The 16,653-nt window shown below is 44.9% G+C and overlaps 13 non-coding genes across 13 annotated transcripts; all 13 read left to right on the top strand.

Annotated features, from left to right (window-relative positions):
• Nucleotides 1–87: 87 nt before the first annotated feature.
• Nucleotides 88–278, top strand: LOC141188029 (U2 spliceosomal RNA). The gene has a single exon (XR_012262159.1). It is a non-coding gene; the product is annotated as a U2 spliceosomal RNA (small nuclear RNA).
• Nucleotides 279–1,399: 1,121 nt separating this feature from the next.
• On the top strand, nucleotides 1,400–1,590 carry LOC141184172 (U2 spliceosomal RNA). Its single transcript, XR_012258953.1, has one exon. It is a non-coding gene; the product is annotated as a U2 spliceosomal RNA (small nuclear RNA).
• A 1,121-nt stretch (nucleotides 1,591–2,711) lies between these two features.
• On the top strand, nucleotides 2,712–2,902 carry LOC141184872 (U2 spliceosomal RNA). The gene has a single exon (XR_012259586.1). It is a non-coding gene; the product is annotated as a U2 spliceosomal RNA (small nuclear RNA).
• A 1,123-nt stretch (nucleotides 2,903–4,025) lies between these two features.
• On the top strand, nucleotides 4,026–4,216 carry LOC141188028 (U2 spliceosomal RNA). Its single transcript, XR_012262158.1, has one exon. It is a non-coding gene; the product is annotated as a U2 spliceosomal RNA (small nuclear RNA).
• Nucleotides 4,217–5,334: 1,118 nt separating this feature from the next.
• On the top strand, nucleotides 5,335–5,525 carry LOC141184950 (U2 spliceosomal RNA). Its single transcript, XR_012259657.1, has one exon. It is a non-coding gene; the product is annotated as a U2 spliceosomal RNA (small nuclear RNA).
• A 1,117-nt stretch (nucleotides 5,526–6,642) lies between these two features.
• Nucleotides 6,643–6,833, top strand: LOC141188027 (U2 spliceosomal RNA). The gene has a single exon (XR_012262157.1). It is a non-coding gene; the product is annotated as a U2 spliceosomal RNA (small nuclear RNA).
• A 1,120-nt stretch (nucleotides 6,834–7,953) lies between these two features.
• Nucleotides 7,954–8,144, top strand: LOC141188024 (U2 spliceosomal RNA). Its single transcript, XR_012262155.1, has one exon. It is a non-coding gene; the product is annotated as a U2 spliceosomal RNA (small nuclear RNA).
• Nucleotides 8,145–9,266: 1,122 nt separating this feature from the next.
• Nucleotides 9,267–9,457, top strand: LOC141188023 (U2 spliceosomal RNA). The gene has a single exon (XR_012262154.1). It is a non-coding gene; the product is annotated as a U2 spliceosomal RNA (small nuclear RNA).
• Nucleotides 9,458–10,578: 1,121 nt separating this feature from the next.
• LOC141188022 (U2 spliceosomal RNA) lies at nucleotides 10,579–10,769 on the top strand. Its single transcript, XR_012262153.1, has one exon. It is a non-coding gene; the product is annotated as a U2 spliceosomal RNA (small nuclear RNA).
• A 1,123-nt stretch (nucleotides 10,770–11,892) lies between these two features.
• LOC141188021 (U2 spliceosomal RNA) lies at nucleotides 11,893–12,083 on the top strand. Its single transcript, XR_012262152.1, has one exon. It is a non-coding gene; the product is annotated as a U2 spliceosomal RNA (small nuclear RNA).
• A 1,122-nt stretch (nucleotides 12,084–13,205) lies between these two features.
• LOC141184461 (U2 spliceosomal RNA) lies at nucleotides 13,206–13,396 on the top strand. The gene has a single exon (XR_012259214.1). It is a non-coding gene; the product is annotated as a U2 spliceosomal RNA (small nuclear RNA).
• A 1,118-nt stretch (nucleotides 13,397–14,514) lies between these two features.
• LOC141185419 (U2 spliceosomal RNA) lies at nucleotides 14,515–14,705 on the top strand. Its single transcript, XR_012260084.1, has one exon. It is a non-coding gene; the product is annotated as a U2 spliceosomal RNA (small nuclear RNA).
• Nucleotides 14,706–15,827: 1,122 nt separating this feature from the next.
• On the top strand, nucleotides 15,828–16,018 carry LOC141184460 (U2 spliceosomal RNA). Its single transcript, XR_012259213.1, has one exon. It is a non-coding gene; the product is annotated as a U2 spliceosomal RNA (small nuclear RNA).
• The last annotated feature ends 635 nt before the right edge of the window (nucleotides 16,019–16,653 follow it).

Raw genomic sequence — 16,653 nt, 5'->3', positions numbered from 1 at the left:
TTCTTAACGGGAGTCCAGGTGGCCATCTCCACAAATGGACTTTTCAGAATCCTTGGGTGGCACCGTAGTCGGAAACCAATTCTGGTTATCGCTTCTCGGCCTTTTGGCTAAGATCAAGTGTAGTATCTGTTCTTATCAGTTTAATATCTGATACGTCCCCTATCTGGGGACCATATATTAAATGGATTTTTAGAACAGGGAGATGGAAAAAGAGCTTGCTCTGTCCACTCCACGCATTGACCTGGTATTGCAGTATCTCCAGGACCGGTGCACCCCTTCTTTAATGCAGTTTCTAAAATCAGAAAGAATTGAATTCAATGCTTTTTGTTCATTTTGCTTGTTTGTCGGATTTTGGGATGGACTCTTTGGCTTTGCTTTTCTTCTCCTCATTGGATTTTTCATGTTAAAAGTTGCAGAAGCCAGATGACAAGCTCATTTTGGTTCAACTTCAGCAACTGTGCATTGCATTGCCATGTAATGTAATGTAATGCAATGCTATCTATCTAGCTCTCCCTCTATACTTCCTTTTGGGTAAACAGACATATTAGGCAAGCATTTTGGAGCTTTCACCTAAATAACTACAGGTGGTGAGATAAGCTGCACAATATAATTGACCTTTCAGTATATTGTTGCACACACACCATCTATTTAGCAAATGCCCTTGTTATCAACAGCAGCCTTTTAAACTCACCTGAGCTAACAGGTATGTGAGCTGGTTACTCTGCTGCGCTTAAAATTTCTTTTTTGGTTTGCTACAATGCCTTTTCTGAAACGTTGTCTCCCTCTGCTGGAACACTGACTTCTTTCATTTAATGCCTGCAGACTATAAAAGAGAAACCAACCCAAAAAGTTTGGTTGATTAGTCTGTGGCATTCTTTTAAACTGTTGCTTATGGCGGTCTCTGTGAGCTTCTCAGTGACATTCAGCCATCCAGGTATCCCGCCTGCAGTAGACGGAATGTGGCAATGGAACGCTGGCTGCGCGTGTCATAATAGGCTCTGAGCCTTTATATACCTGCGCACAGCAGCAGCCACCTTCAGTCTGCTGCTGGACAGCCAGCAGCAGCAGCAGCAGGAGAGGTAATTAATCAGCAACCCTCCTGCTAAGGGTAGACAGCTGCTCGTTCCACCCCCCCCCCCGCCTTAATTGGTTCTCCTCCCTTCCAACGGTGTTGAGGCGGGTGGGAACAGCCGGGGGTTGAGGGTACTGTGCTAAAAGAGGTGGAGTTATGCAGATCTAAAACGCGTGGATTGCAGCAGCAGCAAGCCGAAAAGTGCAGGCATGTGAGGGATCTAGAGGTTGACAGCATGTCTTCTTAACGGGAGTCCAGGTTGCCATCTCCACAAATGGACTTTTCAGAATCCTTGGGTGGCACCGTAGTCGGAAACCAATTCTGGTTATCGCTTCTCAGCCTTTTGGCTAAGATCAAGTGTAGTATCTGTTCTTATCAGTTTAATATCTGATACGTCCCCTATCTGGGGACCATATATTAAATGGATTTTTAGAACAGGGAGATGGAAAAAGAGCTTGCTCTGTCCACTCCACGCATTGACCTGGTATTGCAGTATCTCCAGGACCGGTGCACCCCTTCTTTAATGCAGTTTCTAAAATCAGAAAGAATTGAATTCAATGCTTTTTGTTCATTTTGCTTGTTTGTCGGATTTTGGGATGGACTCTTTGGCTTTGCTTTTCTTCTCCTCATTGGATTTTTCATGTTAAAAGTTGCAGAAGCCAGATGACAAGCTCATTTTGGTTGAACTTCAGCAACTGTGCATTGCATTGCCATGTAATGTAATGTAATGCAATGCTATCTATCTAGCTCTCCCTCTATACTTCCTTTTGGATAAACAGACATATTAGGCAAGCATTTTGGAGCTTTCACCTAAATAACTACAGGTGGTGAGATAAGCTGCACAATATAATTGACCTTTCAGTATATTGTTGCACACACACCATCTATTTAGCAAATGCCCTTGTTATCAACAGCAGCCTTTTAAACTCACCTCAGCTAACAGGTATGTGAGCTGGTTACTCTGCTGCGCTTAAAATTTCTTTTTTGGTTTGCTACAATGCCTTTTCTGAAACGTTGTCTCCCTCTGCTGGAACACTGACTTCTTTCATTTAATGCCTGCAGACTATAAAAGAGAAACCAACCCAAAAAGTTTGGTTGATTAGTCTGTGGCATTCTTTTAAACTGTTGCTTATGGCGGTCTCTGTGAGCTTCTCAGTGACATTCAGCCATCCAGGTATCCCGCCTGCAGTAGACGGAATGTGGCAATGGAACGCTGGCTGCGCGTGTCATAATAGGCTCTGAGCCTTTATATACCTGCGCACAGCAGCAGCCACCTTCAGTCTGCTGCTGGACAGCCAGCAGCAGCAGCAGCAGGAGAGGTAATTAATCAGCAACCCTCCTGCTAAGGGTAGACAGCTGCTCGTTCCACTCCCCCCCCCGCCTTAATTGGTTCTCCTCCCTTCCAACGGTGTTGAGGCGGGTGGGAACAGCCGGGGGTTGAGGGTACTGTGCTAAAAGAGGTGGAGTTATGCAGATCTAAAACGCGTGGATTGCAGCAGCAGCAAGCCGAAAAGTGCAGGCATGTGAGGGATCTAGAGGTTGACAGCATGTCTTCTTAACGGGAGTCCAGGTGGCCATCTCCACAAATGGACTTTTCAGAATCCTTGGGTGGCACCGTAGTCGGAAACCAATTCTGGTTATCGCTTCTCGGCCTTTTGGCTAAGATCAAGTGTAGTATCTGTTCTTATCAGTTTAATATCTGATACGTCCCCTATCTGGGGACCATATATTAAATGGATTTTTAGAACAGGGAGATGGAAAAAGAGCTTGCTCTGTCCACTCCACGCATTGACCTGGTATTGCAGTATCTCCAGGACCGGTGGACCCCTTCTTTAATGCAGTTTCTAAAATCAGAAAGAATTGAATTCAATGCTTTTTGTTCATTTTGCTTGTTTGTCGGATTTTGGGATGGACTCTTTGGCTTTGCTTTTCTTCTCCTCATTGGATTTTTCATGTTAAAAGTTGCAGAAGCCAGATGACAAGCTCATTTTGGTTCAACTTCAGCAACTGTGCATTGCATTGCCATGTAATGTAATGTAATGCAATGCTATCTATCTAGCTCTCCCTCTATACTTCCTTTTGGATAAACAGACATATTAGGCAAGCATTTTGGAGCTTTCACCTAAATAACTACAGGTGGTGAGATAAGCTGCACAATATAATTGACCTTTCAGTATATTGTTGCACACACACCATCTATTTAGCAAATGCCCTTGTTATCAACAGCAGCCTTTTAAACTCACCTGAGCTAACAGGTATGTGAGCTGGTTACTCTGCTGCGCTTAAAATTTCTTTTTTGGTTTGCTACAATGCCTTTTCTGAAACGTTGTCTCCCTCTGCTGGAACACTGACTTCTTTCATTTAATGCCTGCAGACTATAAAAGAGAAACCAACCCAAAAAGTTTGGTTGATTAGTCTGTGGCATTCTTTTAAACTGTTGCTTATGGCGGTCTCTGTGAGCTTCTCAGTGACATTCAGCCATCCAGGTATCCCGCCTGCAGTAGACGGAATGTGGCAATGGAACGCTGGCTGCGCGTGTCATAATAGGCTCTGAGCCTTTATATACCTGCGCACAGCAGCAGCCACCTTCAGTCTGCTGCTGGACAGCCAGCAGCAGCAGCAGCAGGAGAGGTAATTAATCAGCAACCCTCCTGCTAAGGGTAGACAGCTGCTCGTTCCACCCCCCCCCCCCCGCCTTAATTGGTTCTCCTCCCTTCCAAGGGTGTTGAGGCGGGTGGGAACAGCCGGGGGTTGAGGGTACTGTGCTAAAAGAGGTGGAGTTATGCAGATCTAAAACGCGTGGATTGCAGCAGCAGCAAGCCGAAAAGTGCAGGCATGTGAGGGATCTAGAGGTTGACAGCATGTCTTCTTAACGGGAGTCCAGGTGGCCATCTCCACAAATGGACTTTTCAGAATCCTTGGGTGGCACCGTAGTCGGAAACCAATTCTGGTTATCGCTTCTCGGCCTTTTGGCTAAGATCAAGTGTAGTATCTGTTCTTATCAGTTTAATATCTGATACGTCCCCTATCTGGGGACCATATATTAAATGGATTTTTAGAACAGGGAGATGGAAAAAGAGCTTGCTCTGTCCACTCCACGCATTGACCTGGTATTGCAGTATCTCCAGGACCGGTGCACCCCTTCTTTAATGCAGTTTCTAAAATCAGAAAGAATTGAATTCAATGCTTTTTGTTCATTTTGCTTGTTTGTCGGATTTTGGGATGGACTCTTTGGCTTTGCTTTTCTTCTCCTCATTGGATTTTTCATGTTAAAAGTTGCAGAAGCCAGATGACAAGCTCATTTTGGTTCAACTTCAGCAACTGTGCATTGCATTGCCATGTAATGTAATGTAATGCAATGCTATCTATCTAGCTCTCCCTCTATACTTCCTTTTGGATAAACAGACATATTAGGCAAGCATTTTGGAGCTTTCACCTAAATAACTACAGGTGGTGAGATAAGCTGCACAATATAATTGACCTTTCAGTATATTGTTGCACACACACCATCTATTTAGCAAATGCCCTTGTTATCAACAGCAGCCTTTTAAACTCACCTGAGCTAACAGGTATGTGAGCTGGTTACTCTGCTGCGCTTAAAATTTCTTTTTTGGTTTGCTACAATGCCTTTTCTGAAACGTTGTCTCCCTCTGCTGGAACACTGACTTCTTTCATTTAATGCCTGCAGACTATAAAAGAGAAACCAACCCAAAAAGTTTGGTTGATTAGTCTGTGGCATTCTTTTAAACTGTTGCTTATGGCGGTCTCTGTGAGCTTCTCAGTGACATTCAGCCATCCAGGTATCCCGCCTGCAGTAGACGGAATGTGGCAATGGAACGCTGGCTGCGCGTGTCATAATTGGCTCTGAGCCTTTATATACCTGCGCACAGCAGCAGCCACCTTCAGTCTGCTGCTGGACAGCCAGCAGCAGCAGCAGGAGAGGTTATTAATCAGCAACCCTCCTGCTAAGGGTAGACAGCTGCTCGTTCCACCCCCCCCCCCGCCTTAATTGGTTCTCCTCCCTTCCAACGGTGTTGAGGCGGGTGGGAACAGCCGGGGGTTGAGGGTACTGTGCTAAAAGAGGTGGAGTTATGCAGATCTAAAACGCGTGGATTGCAGCAGCAGCAAGCCGAAAAGTGCAGGCATGTGAGGGATCTAGAGGTTGACAGCATGTCTTCTTAACGGGAGTCCAGGTGGCCATCTCCACAAATGGACTTTTCAGAATCCTTGGGTGGCACCGTAGTCGGAAACCAATTCTGGTTATCGCTTCTCGGCCTTTTGGCTAAGATCAAGTGTAGTATCTGTTCTTATCAGTTTAATATCTGATACGTCCCCTATCTAGGGACCATATATTAAATGGATTTTTAGAACAGGGAGATGGAAAAAGAGCTTGCTCTGTCCACTCCACGCATTGACCTGGTATTGCAGTATCTCCAGGACCGGTGCACCCCTTCTTTAATGCAGTTTCTAAAATCAGAAAGAATTGAATTCAATGCTTTTTGTTCATTTTGCTTGTTTGTCGGATTTTGGGATGGACTCTTTGGCTTTGCTTTTCTTCTCCTCATTGGATTTTTCATGTTAAAAGTTGCAGAAGCCAGATGACAAGCTCATTTTGGTTCAACTTCAGCAACTGTGCATTGCATTGCCATGTAATGTAATGTAATGCAATGCTATCTATCTAGCTCTCCCTCTATACTTCCTTTTGGATAAACAGACATATTAGGCAAGCATTTTGGAGCTTTCACCTAAATAACTACAGGTGGTGAGATAAGCTGCACAATATAATTGACCTTTCAGTATATTGTTGCACACACACCATCTATTTAGCAAATGCCCTTGTTATCAACAGCAGCCTTTTAAACTCACCTGAGCTAACAGGTATGTGAGCTGGTTACTCTGCTGCGCTTAAAATTTCTTTTTTGGTTTGCTACAATGCCTTTTCTGAAACGTTGTCTCCCTCTGCTGGAACACTGACTTCTTTCATTTAATGCCTGCAGACTATAAAAGAGAAACCAACCCAAAAAGTTTGGTTGATTAGTCTGTGGCATTCTTTTAAACTGTTGCTTATGGCGGTCTCTGTGAGCTTCTCAGTGACATTCAGCCATCCAGGTATCCCGCCTGCAGTAGACGGAATGTGGCAATGGAACGCTGGCTGCGCGTGTCATAATAGGCTCTGAGCCTTTATATACCTGCGCACAGCAGCAGCCACCTTCAGTCTGCTGCTGGACAGCCAGCAGCAGCAGCAGCAGGAGAGGTAATTAATCAGCAACCCTCCTGCTAAGGGTAGACAGCTGCTCGTTCCACCCCCCCCCCGCCTTAATTGGTTCTCCTCCCTTCCAACGGTGTTGAGGCGGGTGGGAACAGCCGGGGGTTGAGGGTACTGTGCTAAAAGAGGTGGAGTTATGCAGATCTAAAACGCGTGGATTGCAGCAGCAGCAAGCCGAAAAGTGCAGGCATGTGAGGGATCTAGAGGTTGACAGCATGTCTTAACGGGAGTCCAGGTGGCCATCTCCACAAATGGACTTTTCAGAATCCTTGGGTGGCACCGTAGTCGGAAAGCAATTCTGGTTATCGCTTCTCGGCCTTTTGGCTAAGATCAAGTGTAGTATCTGTTCTTATCAGTTTAATATCTGATACGTCCCCTATCTGGGGACCATATATTAAATGGATTTTTAGAACAGGGAGATGGAAAAAGAGCTTGCTCTGTCCACTCCACGCATTGACCTGGTATTGCAGTATCTCCAGGACCGGTGCACCCCTTCTTTAATGCAGTTTCTAAAATCAGAAAGAATTGAATTCAATGCTTTTTGTTCATTTTGCTTGTTTGTCGGATTTTGGGATGGACTCTTTGGCTTTGCTTTTCTTCTCCTCATTGGATTTTTCATGTTAAAAGTTGCAGAAGCCAGATGACAAGCTCATTTTGGTTCAACTTCAGCAACTGTGCATTGCATTGCCATGTAATGTAATGTAATGCAATGCTATCTATCTAGCTCTCCCTCTATACTTCCTTTTGGATAAACAGACATATTAGGCAAGCATTTTGGAGCTTTCACCTAAATAACTACAGGTGGTGAGATAAGCTGCACAATATAATTGACCTTTCAGTATATTGTTGCACACACACCATCTATTTAGCAAATGCCCTTGTTATCAACAGCAGCCTTTTAAACTCACCTGAGCTAACAGGTATGTGAGCTGGTTACTCTGCTGCGCTTAAAATTTCTTTTTTGGTTTGCTACAATGCCTTTTCTGAAACGTTGTCTCCCTCTGCTGGAACACTGACTTCTTTCATTTAATGCCTGCAGACTATAAAAGAGAAACCAACCCAAAAAGTTTGGTTGATTAGTCTGTGGCATTCTTTTAAACTGTTGCTTATGGCGGTCTCTGTGAGCTTCTCAGTGACATTCAGCCATCCAGGTATCCCGCCTGCAGTAGACGGAATGTGGCAATGGAACGCTGGCTGCGCGTGTCATAATAGGCTCTGAGCCTTTATATACCTGCGCACAGCAGCAGCCACCTTCAGTCTGCTGCTGGACAGCCAGCAGCAGCAGCAGCAGGAGAGGTAAATAATCAGCAACCCTCCTGCTAAGGGTAGACAGCTGCTCGTTCCACCCCCCCCCCGCCTTAATTGGTTCTCCTCCCTTCCAACGGTGTTGAGGCGGGTGGGAACAGCCGGGGGTTGAGGGTACTGTGCTAAAAGAGGTGGAGTTATGCAGATCTAAAACGCGTGGATTGCAGCAGCAGCAAGCCGAAAAGTGCAGGCATGTGAGGGATCTAGAGGTTGACAGCATGTCTTCTTAACGGGAGTCCAGGTGGCCATCTCCACAAATGGACTTTTCAGAATCCTTGGGTGGCACCGTAGTCGGAAACCAATTCTGGTTATCGCTTCTCGGCCTTTTGGCTAAGATCAAGTGTAGTATCTGTTCTTATCAGTTTAATATCTGATACGTCCCCTATCTGGGGACCATATATTAAATGGATTTTTAGAACAGGGAGATGGAAAAAGAGCTTGCTCTGTCCACTCCACGCATTGACCTGGTATTGCAGTATCTCCAGGACCGGTGCACCCCTTCTTTAATGCAGTTTCTAAAATCAGAAAGAATTGAATTCAATGCTTTTTGTTCATTTTGCTTGTTTGTCGGATTTTGGGATGGACTCTTTGGCTTTGCTTTTCTTCTCCTCATTGGATTTTTCATGTTATAAGTTGCAGAAGCCAGATGACAAGCTCATTTTGGTTCAACTTCAGCAACTGTGCATTGCATTGCCATGTAATGTAATGTAATGCAATGCTATCTATCTAGCTCTCCCTCTATACTTCCTTTTGGATAAACAGACATATTAGGCAAGCATTTTGGAGCTTTCACCTAAATAACTACAGGTGGTGAGATAAGCTGCACAATATAATTGACCTTTCAGTATATTGTTGCACACACACCTTCTATTTAGCAAATGCCCTTGTTATCAACAGCAGCCTTTTAAACTCACCTGAGCTAACAGGTATGTGAGCTGGTTACTCTGCTGCGCTTAAAATTTATTTTTTGGTTTGCTACAATGCCTTTTCTGAAACGTTGTCTCCCTCTGCTGGAACACTGACTTCTTTCATTTAATGCCTGCAGACTATAAAAGAGAAACCAACCCAAAAAGTTTGGTTGATTAGTCTGTGGCATTCTTTTAAACTGTTGCTTATGGCGGTCTCTGTGAGCTTCTCAGTGACATTCAGCCATCCAGGTATCCCGCCTGCAGTAGACGGAATGTGGCAATGGAACGCTGGCTGCGCGTGTCATAATAGGCTCTGAGCCTTTATATACCTGCGCACAGCAGCAGCCACCTTCAGTCTGCTGCTGGACAGCCAGCAGCAGCAGCAGCAGGAGAGGTAATTAATCAGCAACCCTCCTGCTAAGGGTAGACAGCTGCTCGTTCCACCCCCCCCCCCCGCCTTAATTGGTTCTCCTCCCTTCCAACGGTGTTGAGGCGGGTGGGAACAGCCGGGGGTTGAGGGTACTGTGCTAAAAGAGGTGGAGTTATGCAGATCTAAAACGCGTGGATTGCAGCAGCAGCAAGCCGAAAAGTGCAGGCATGTGAGGGATCTAGAGGTTGACAGCATGTCTTCTTAACGGGAGTCCAGGTGGCCATCTCCACAAATGGACTTTTCAGAATCCTTGGGTGGCACCGTAGTCGGAAACCAATTCTGGTTATCGCTTCTCGGCCTTTTGGCTAAGATCAAGTGTAGTATCTGTTCTTATCAGTTTAATATCTGATACGTCCCCTATCTGGGGACCATATATTAAATGGATTTTTAGAACAGGGAGATGGAAAAAGAGCTTGCTCTGTCCACTCCACGCATTGACCTGGTATTGCAGTATCTCCAGGACCGGTGCACCCCTTCTTTAATGCAGTTTCTAAAATCAGAAAGAATTGAATTCAATGCTTTTTGTTCATTTTGCTTGTTTGTCGGATTTTGGGATGGACTCTTTGGCTTTGCTTTTCTTCTCCTCATTGGATTTTTCATGTTAAAAGTTGCAGAAGCCAGATGACAAGCTCATTTTGGTTCAACTTCAGCAACTGTGCATTGCATTGCCATGTAATGTAATGTAATGCAATGCTATCTATCTAGCTCTCCCTCTATACTTCCTTTTGGATAAACAGACATATTAGGCAAGCATTTTGGAGCTTTCACCTAAATAACTACAGGTGGTGAGATAAGCTGCACAATATAATTGACCTTTCAGTATATTGTTGCACACACACCATCTATTTAGCAAATGCCCTTGTTATCAACAGCAGCCTTTTAAACTCACCTGAGCTAACAGGTATGTGAGCTGGTTACTCTGCTGCGCTTAAAATTTCTTTTTTGGTTTGCTACAATGCCTTTTCTGAAACGTTGTCTCCCTCTGCTGGAACACTGACTTCTTTCATTTAATGCCTGCAGACTATAAAAGAGAAACCAACCCAAAAAGTTTGGTTGATTAGTCTGTGGCATTCTTTTAAACTGTTGCTTATGGCGGTCTCTGTGAGCTTCTCAGTGACATTCAGCCATCCAGGTATCCCGCCTGCAGTAGACGGAATGTGGCAATGGAACGCTGGCTGCGCGTGTCATAATAGGCTCTGAGCCTTTATATACCTGCGCACAGCAGCAGCCACCTTCAGTCTGCTGCTGGACAGCCAGCAGCAGCAGCAGCAGGAGAGGTAATTAATCAGCAACCCTCCTGCTAAGGGTAGACAGCTGCTCGTTCCACCCCCCCCCCCGCCTTAATTGGTTCTCCTCCCTTCCAACGGTGTTGAGGCGGGTGGGAACAGCCGGGGGTTGAGGGTACTGTGCTAAAAGAGGTGGAGTTATGCAGATCTAAAACGCGTGGATTGCAGCAGCAGCAAGCCGAAAAGTGCAGGCATGTGAGGGATCTAGAGGTTGACAGCATGTCTTCTTAACGGGAGTCCAGGTGGCCATCTCCACAAATGGACTTTTCAGAATCCTTGGGTGGCACCGTAGTCGGAAACCAATTCTGGTTATCGCTTCTCGGCCTTTTGGCTAAGATCAAGTGTAGTATCTGTTCTTATCAGTTTAATATCTGATACGTCCCCTATCTGGGGACCATATATTAAATGGATTTTTAGAACAGGGAGATGGAAAAAGAGCTTGCTCTGTCCACTCCACGCATTGACCTGGTATTGCAGTATCTCCAGGACCGGTGCACCCCTTCTTTAATGCAGTTTCTAAAATCAGAAAGAATTGAATTCAATGCTTTTTGTTCATTTTGCTTGTTTGTCGGATTTTGGGATGGACTCTTTGGCTTTGCTTTTCTTCTCCTCATTGGATTTTTCATGTTAAAAGTTGCAGAAGCCAGATGACAAGCTCATTTTGGTTCAACTTCAGCAACTGTGCATTGCATTGCCATGTAATGTAATGTAATGCAATGCTATCTATCTAGCTCTCCCTCTATACTTCCTTTTGGATAAACAGACATATTAGGCAAGCATTTTGGAGCTTTCACCTAAATAACTACAGGTGGTGAGATAAGCTGCACAATATAATTGACCTTTCATTATATTGTTGCACACACACCATCTATTTAGCAAATGCCCTTGTTATCAACAGCAGCCTTTTAAACTCACCTGAGCTAACAGGTATGTGAGCTGGTTACTCTGCTGCGCTTAAAATTTCTTTTTTGGTTTGCTACAATGCCTTTTCTGAAACGTTGTCTCCCTCTGCTGGAACACTGACTTCTTTCATTTAATGCCTGCAGACTATAAAAGAGAAACCAACCCAAAAAGTTTGGTTGATTAGTCTGTGGCATTCTTTTAAACTGTTGCTTATGGCGGTCTCTGTGAGCTTCTCAGTGACATTCAGCCATCCAGGTATCCCGCCTGCAGTAGACGGAATGTGGCAATGGAACGCTGGCTGCGCGTGTCATAATAGGCTCTGAGCCTTTATATACCTGCGCACAGCAGCAGCCACCTTCAGTCTGCTGCTGGACAGCCAGCAGCAGCAGCAGCAGGAGAGGTAATTAATCAGCAACCCTCCTGCTAAGGGTAGACAGCTGCTCGTTCCACCCCCCCCCCCCCGCCTTAATTGGTTCTCCTCCCTTCCAACGGTGTTGAGGCGGGTGGGAACAGCCGGGGGTTGAGGGCACTGTGCTAAAAGAGGTGGAGTTATGCAGATCTAAAACGCGTGGATTGCAGCAGCAGCAAGCCGAAAAGTGCAGGCATGTGAGGGATCTAGAGGTTGACAGCATGTCTTCTTAACGGGAGTCCAGGTGGCCATCTCCACAAATGGACTTTTCAGAATCCTTGGGTGGCACCGTAGTCGGAAACCAATTCTGGTTATCGCTTCTCGGCCTTTTGGCTAAGATCAAGTGTAGTATCTGTTCTTATCAGTTTAATATCTGATACGTCCCCTATCTGGGGACCATATATTAAATGGATTTTTAGAACAGGGAGATGGAAAAAGAGCTTGCTCTGTCCACTCCACGCATTGACCTGGTATTGCAGTATCTCCAGGACCGGTGCACCCCTTCTTTAATGCAGTTTCTAAAATCAGAAAGAATTGAATTCAATGCTTTTTGTTCATTTTGCTTGTTTGTCGGATTTTGGGATGGACTCTTTGGCTTTGCTTTTCTTCTCCTCATTGGATTTTTCATGTTAAAAGTTGCAGAAGCCAGATGACAAGCTCATTTTGGTTCAACTTCAGCAACTGTGCATTGCATTGCCATGTAATGTAATGTAATGCAATGCTATCTATCTAGCTCTCCCTCTATACTTCCTTTTGGATAAACAGACATATTAGGCAAGCATTTTGGAGCTTTCACCTAAATAACTACAGGTGGTGAGATAAGCTTCACAATATAATTGACCTTTCAGTATATTGTTGCACACACACCATCTATTTAGCAAATGCCCTTGTTATCAACAGCAGCCTTTTAAACTCACCTGAGCTAACAGGTATGTGAGCTGGTTACTCTGCTGCGCTTAAAATTTCTTTTTTGGTTTGCTACAATGCCTTTTCTGAAACGTTGTCTCCCTCTGCTGGAACACTGACTTCTTTCATTTAATGCCTGCAGACTATAAAAGAGAAACCAACCCAAAAAGTTTGGTTGATTAGTCTGTGGCATTCTTTTAAACTGTTGCTTATGGCGGTCTCTGTGAGCTTCTCAGTGACATTCAGCCATCCAGGTATCCCGCCTGCAGTAGACGGAATGTGGCAATGGAACGCTGGCTGCGCGTGTCATAATAGGCTCTGAGCCTTTATATACCTGCGCACAGCAGCAGCCACCTTCAGTCTGCTGCTGGACAGCCAGCAGCAGCAGCAGCAGGAGAGGTAATTAATCAGCAACCCTCCTGCTAAGGGTAGACAGCTGCTCGTTCCACCCCCCCCCCCCGCCTTAATTGGTTCTCCTCCCTTCCAACGGTGTTGAGGCGGGTGGGAACAGCCGGGGGTTGAGGGTACTGTGCTAAAAGAGGTGGAGTTATGCAGATCTAAAACGCGTGGATTGCAGCAGCAGCAAGCCGAAAAGTGCAGGCATGTGAGGGATCTAGAGGTTGACAGCATGTCTTCTTAACGGGAGTCCAGGTGGCCATCTCCACAAATGGACTTTTCAGAATCCTTGGGTGGCACCGTAGTCGGAAACCAATTCTGGTTATCGCTTCTCGGCCTTTTGGCTAAGATCAAGTGTAGTATCTGTTCTTATCAGTTTAATATCTGATACGTCCCCTATCTGGGGACCATATATTAAATGGATTTTTAGAACAGGGAGATGGAAAAAGAGCTTGCTCTGTCCACTCCACGCATTGACCTGGTATTGCAGAATCTCCAGGACCGGTGCACCCCTTCTTTAATGCAGTTTCTAAAATCAGAAAGAATTGAATTCAATGCTTTTTGTTCATTTTGCTTGTTTGTCGGATTTTGGGAAGGACTCTTTGGCTTTGCTTTTCTTCTCCTCATTGGATTTTTCATGTTAAAAGTTGCAGAAGCCAGATGACAAGCTCATTTTGGTTCAACTTCAGCAACTGTGCATTGCATTGCCATGTAATGTAATGTAATGCAATGCTATCTATCTAGCTCTCCCTCTATACTTCCTTTTGGATAAACAGACATATTAGGCAAGCATTTTGGAGCTTTCACCTAAATAACTACAGGTGGTGAGATAAGCTGCACAATATAATTGACCTTTCAGTATATTGTTGCACACACACCATCTATTTAGCAAATGCCCTTGTTATCAACAGCAGCCTTTTAAACTCACCTGAGCTAACAGGTATGTGAGCTGGTTACTCTGCTGCGCTTAAAATTTATTTTTTGGTTTGCTACAATGCCTTTTCTGAAACGTTGTCTCCCTCTGCTGGAACACTGACTTCTTTCATTTAATGCCTGCAGACTATAAAAGAGAAACCAACCCAAAAAGTTTGGTTGATTAGTCTGTGGCATTCTTTTAAACTGTTGCTTATGGCGGTCTCTGTGAGCTTCTCAGTGACATTCAGCCATCCAGGTATCCCGCCTGCAGTAGACGGAATGTGGCAATGGAACGCTGGCTGCGCGTGTCATAATAGGCTCTGAGCCTTTATATACCTGCGCACAGCAGTAGCCACCTTCAGTCTGCTGCTGGACAGCCAGCAGCAGCAGCAGGAGAGGTAATTAATCAGCAACCCTCCTGCTAAGGGTAGACAGCTGCTCGTTCCACCCCCCCCCCCGCCTTAATTGGTTCTCCTCCCTTCCAACGGTGTTGAGGCGGGTGGGAACAGCCGGGGGTTGAGGGTACTGTGCTAAAAGAGGTGGAGTTATGCAGATCTAAAACGCGTGGATTGCAGCAGCAGCAAGCCGAAAAGTGCAGGCATGTGAGGGATCTAGAGGTTGACAGCATGTCTTCTTAACGGGAGTCCAGGTGGCCATCTCCACAAATGGACTTTTCAGAATCCTTGGGTGGCACCGTAGTCGGAAACCAATTCTGGTTATCGCTTCTCGGCCTTTTGGCTAAGATCAAGTGTAGTATCTGTTCTTACCAGTTTAATATCTGATACGTCCTCTATCTGGGGACCATATATTAAATGGATTTTTAGAACAGGGAGATGGAAAAAGAGCTTGCTCTGTCCACTCCATGCATTGACCTGGTATTGCAGTATCTCCAGGACCGGTGCACCCCTTCTTTAATGCAGTTTCTAAAATCAGAAAGAATTGAATTCAATGCTTTTTGTTCATTTTGCTTGTTTGTCGGATTTTGGGATGGACTCTTTGGCTTTGCTTTTCTTCTCCTCATTGGATTTTTCATGTTAAAAGTTGCAGAAGCCAGATGACAAGCTCATTTTGGTTCAACTTCAGCAACTGTGCATTGCATTGCCATGTAATGTAATGTAATGCAATGCTATCTATCTAGCTCTCCCTCTATACTTCCTTTTGGATAAACAGACATATTAGGCAAGCATTTTGGAGCTTTCACCTAAATAACTACAGGTGGTGAGATAAGCTGCACAATATAATTGACCTTTCAGTATATTGTTGCACACACACCATCTATTTAGCAAATGCCCTTGTTATCAACAGCAGCCTTTTAAACTCACCTGAGCTAACAGGTATGTGAGCTGGTTACTCTGCTGCGCTTAAAATTTCTTTTTTGGTTTGCTACAATGCCTTTTCTGAAACGTTGTCTCCCTCTGCTGGAACACTGACTTCTTTCATTTAATGCCTGCAGACTATAAAAGAGAAACCAACCCAAAAAGTTTGGTTGATTAGTCTGTGGCATTCTTTTAAACTGTTGCTTATGGCGGTCTCTGTGAGCTTCTCAGTGACATTCAGCCATCCAGGTATCCCGCCTGCAGTAGACGGAATGTGGCAATGGAACGCTGGCTGCGCGTGTCATAATAGGCTCTGAGCCTTTATATACCTGCGCACAGCAGCAGCCACCTTCAGTCTGCTGCTGGACAGCCAGCAGCAGCAGCAGCAGGAGAGGTAATTAATCAGCAACCCTCCTGCTAAGGGTAGACAGCTGCTCGTTCCACCCCCCCCCCCCGCCTTAATTGGTTCTCCTCCCTTCCAACGGTGTTGAGGCGGGTGGGAACAGCCGGGGGTTGAGGGTACTGTGCTAAAAGAGGTGGAGTTATGCAGATCTAAAACGCGTGGATTGCAGCAGCAGCAAGCCGAAAAGTGCAGGCATGTGAGGGATCTAGAGGTTGACAGCATGTCTTCTTAACGGGAGTCCAGGTGGCCATCTCCACAAATGGACTTTTCAGAATCCTTGGGTGGCACCGTAGTCGGAAACCAATTCTGGTTATCGCTTCTCGGCCTTTTGGCTAAGATCAAGTGTAGTATCTGTTCTTATCAGTTTAATATCTGATACGTCCCCTATCTGGGGACCATATATTAAATGGATTTTTAGAACAGGGAGATGGAAAAAGAGCTTGCTCTGTCCACTCCACGCATTGACCTGGTATTGCAGAATCTCCAGGACCGGTGCACCCCTTCTTTAATGCAGTTTCTAAAATCAGAAAGAATTGAATTCAATGCTTTTTGTTCATTTTGCTTGTTTGTCGGATTTTGGGAAGGACTCTTTGGCTTTGCTTTTCTTCTCCTCATTGGATTTTTCATGTTAAAAGTTGCAGAAGCCAGATGACAAGCTCATTTTGGTTCAACTTCAGCAACTGTGCATTGCATTGCCATGTAATGTAATGTAATGCAATGCTATCTATCTAGCTCTCCCTCTATACTTCCTTTTGGATAAACAGACATATTAGGCAAGCATTTTGGAGCTTTCACCTAAATAACTACAGGTGGTGAGATAAGCTGCACAATATAATTGACCTTTCAGTATATTGTTGCACACACACCATCTATTTAGCAAATGCCCTTGTTATCAACAGCAGCCTTTTAAACTCACCTGAGCTAACAGGTATGTGAGCTGGTTACTCTGCTGCGCTTAAAATTTATTTTTTGGTTTGCTACAATGCCTTTTCTGAAACGTTGTCTCCCTCTGCTGGAACACTGACTTCTTTCATTTAATGCCTGCAGACTATAAAAGAGAAACCAACCCAAAAAGTTTGGTTGATTAGTCTGTGGCATTCTTTTAAACTGTTGCTTATGGCGGTCTCTGTGAGCTTCT

This window comes from Phyllobates terribilis, unplaced genomic scaffold (assembly GCF_046119375.1).
Source record: "Phyllobates terribilis strain yellow unplaced genomic scaffold, ASM4611937v1 Scaffold_40__1_contigs__length_11209783, whole genome shotgun sequence".
In the NCBI taxonomy this organism is placed as follows: Eukaryota; Metazoa; Chordata; class Amphibia; order Anura; family Dendrobatidae; genus Phyllobates; species Phyllobates terribilis.
Note: the sequence above shows the minus strand (reverse complement) of the source record. Positions and strands in the feature narration are given on the sequence as shown.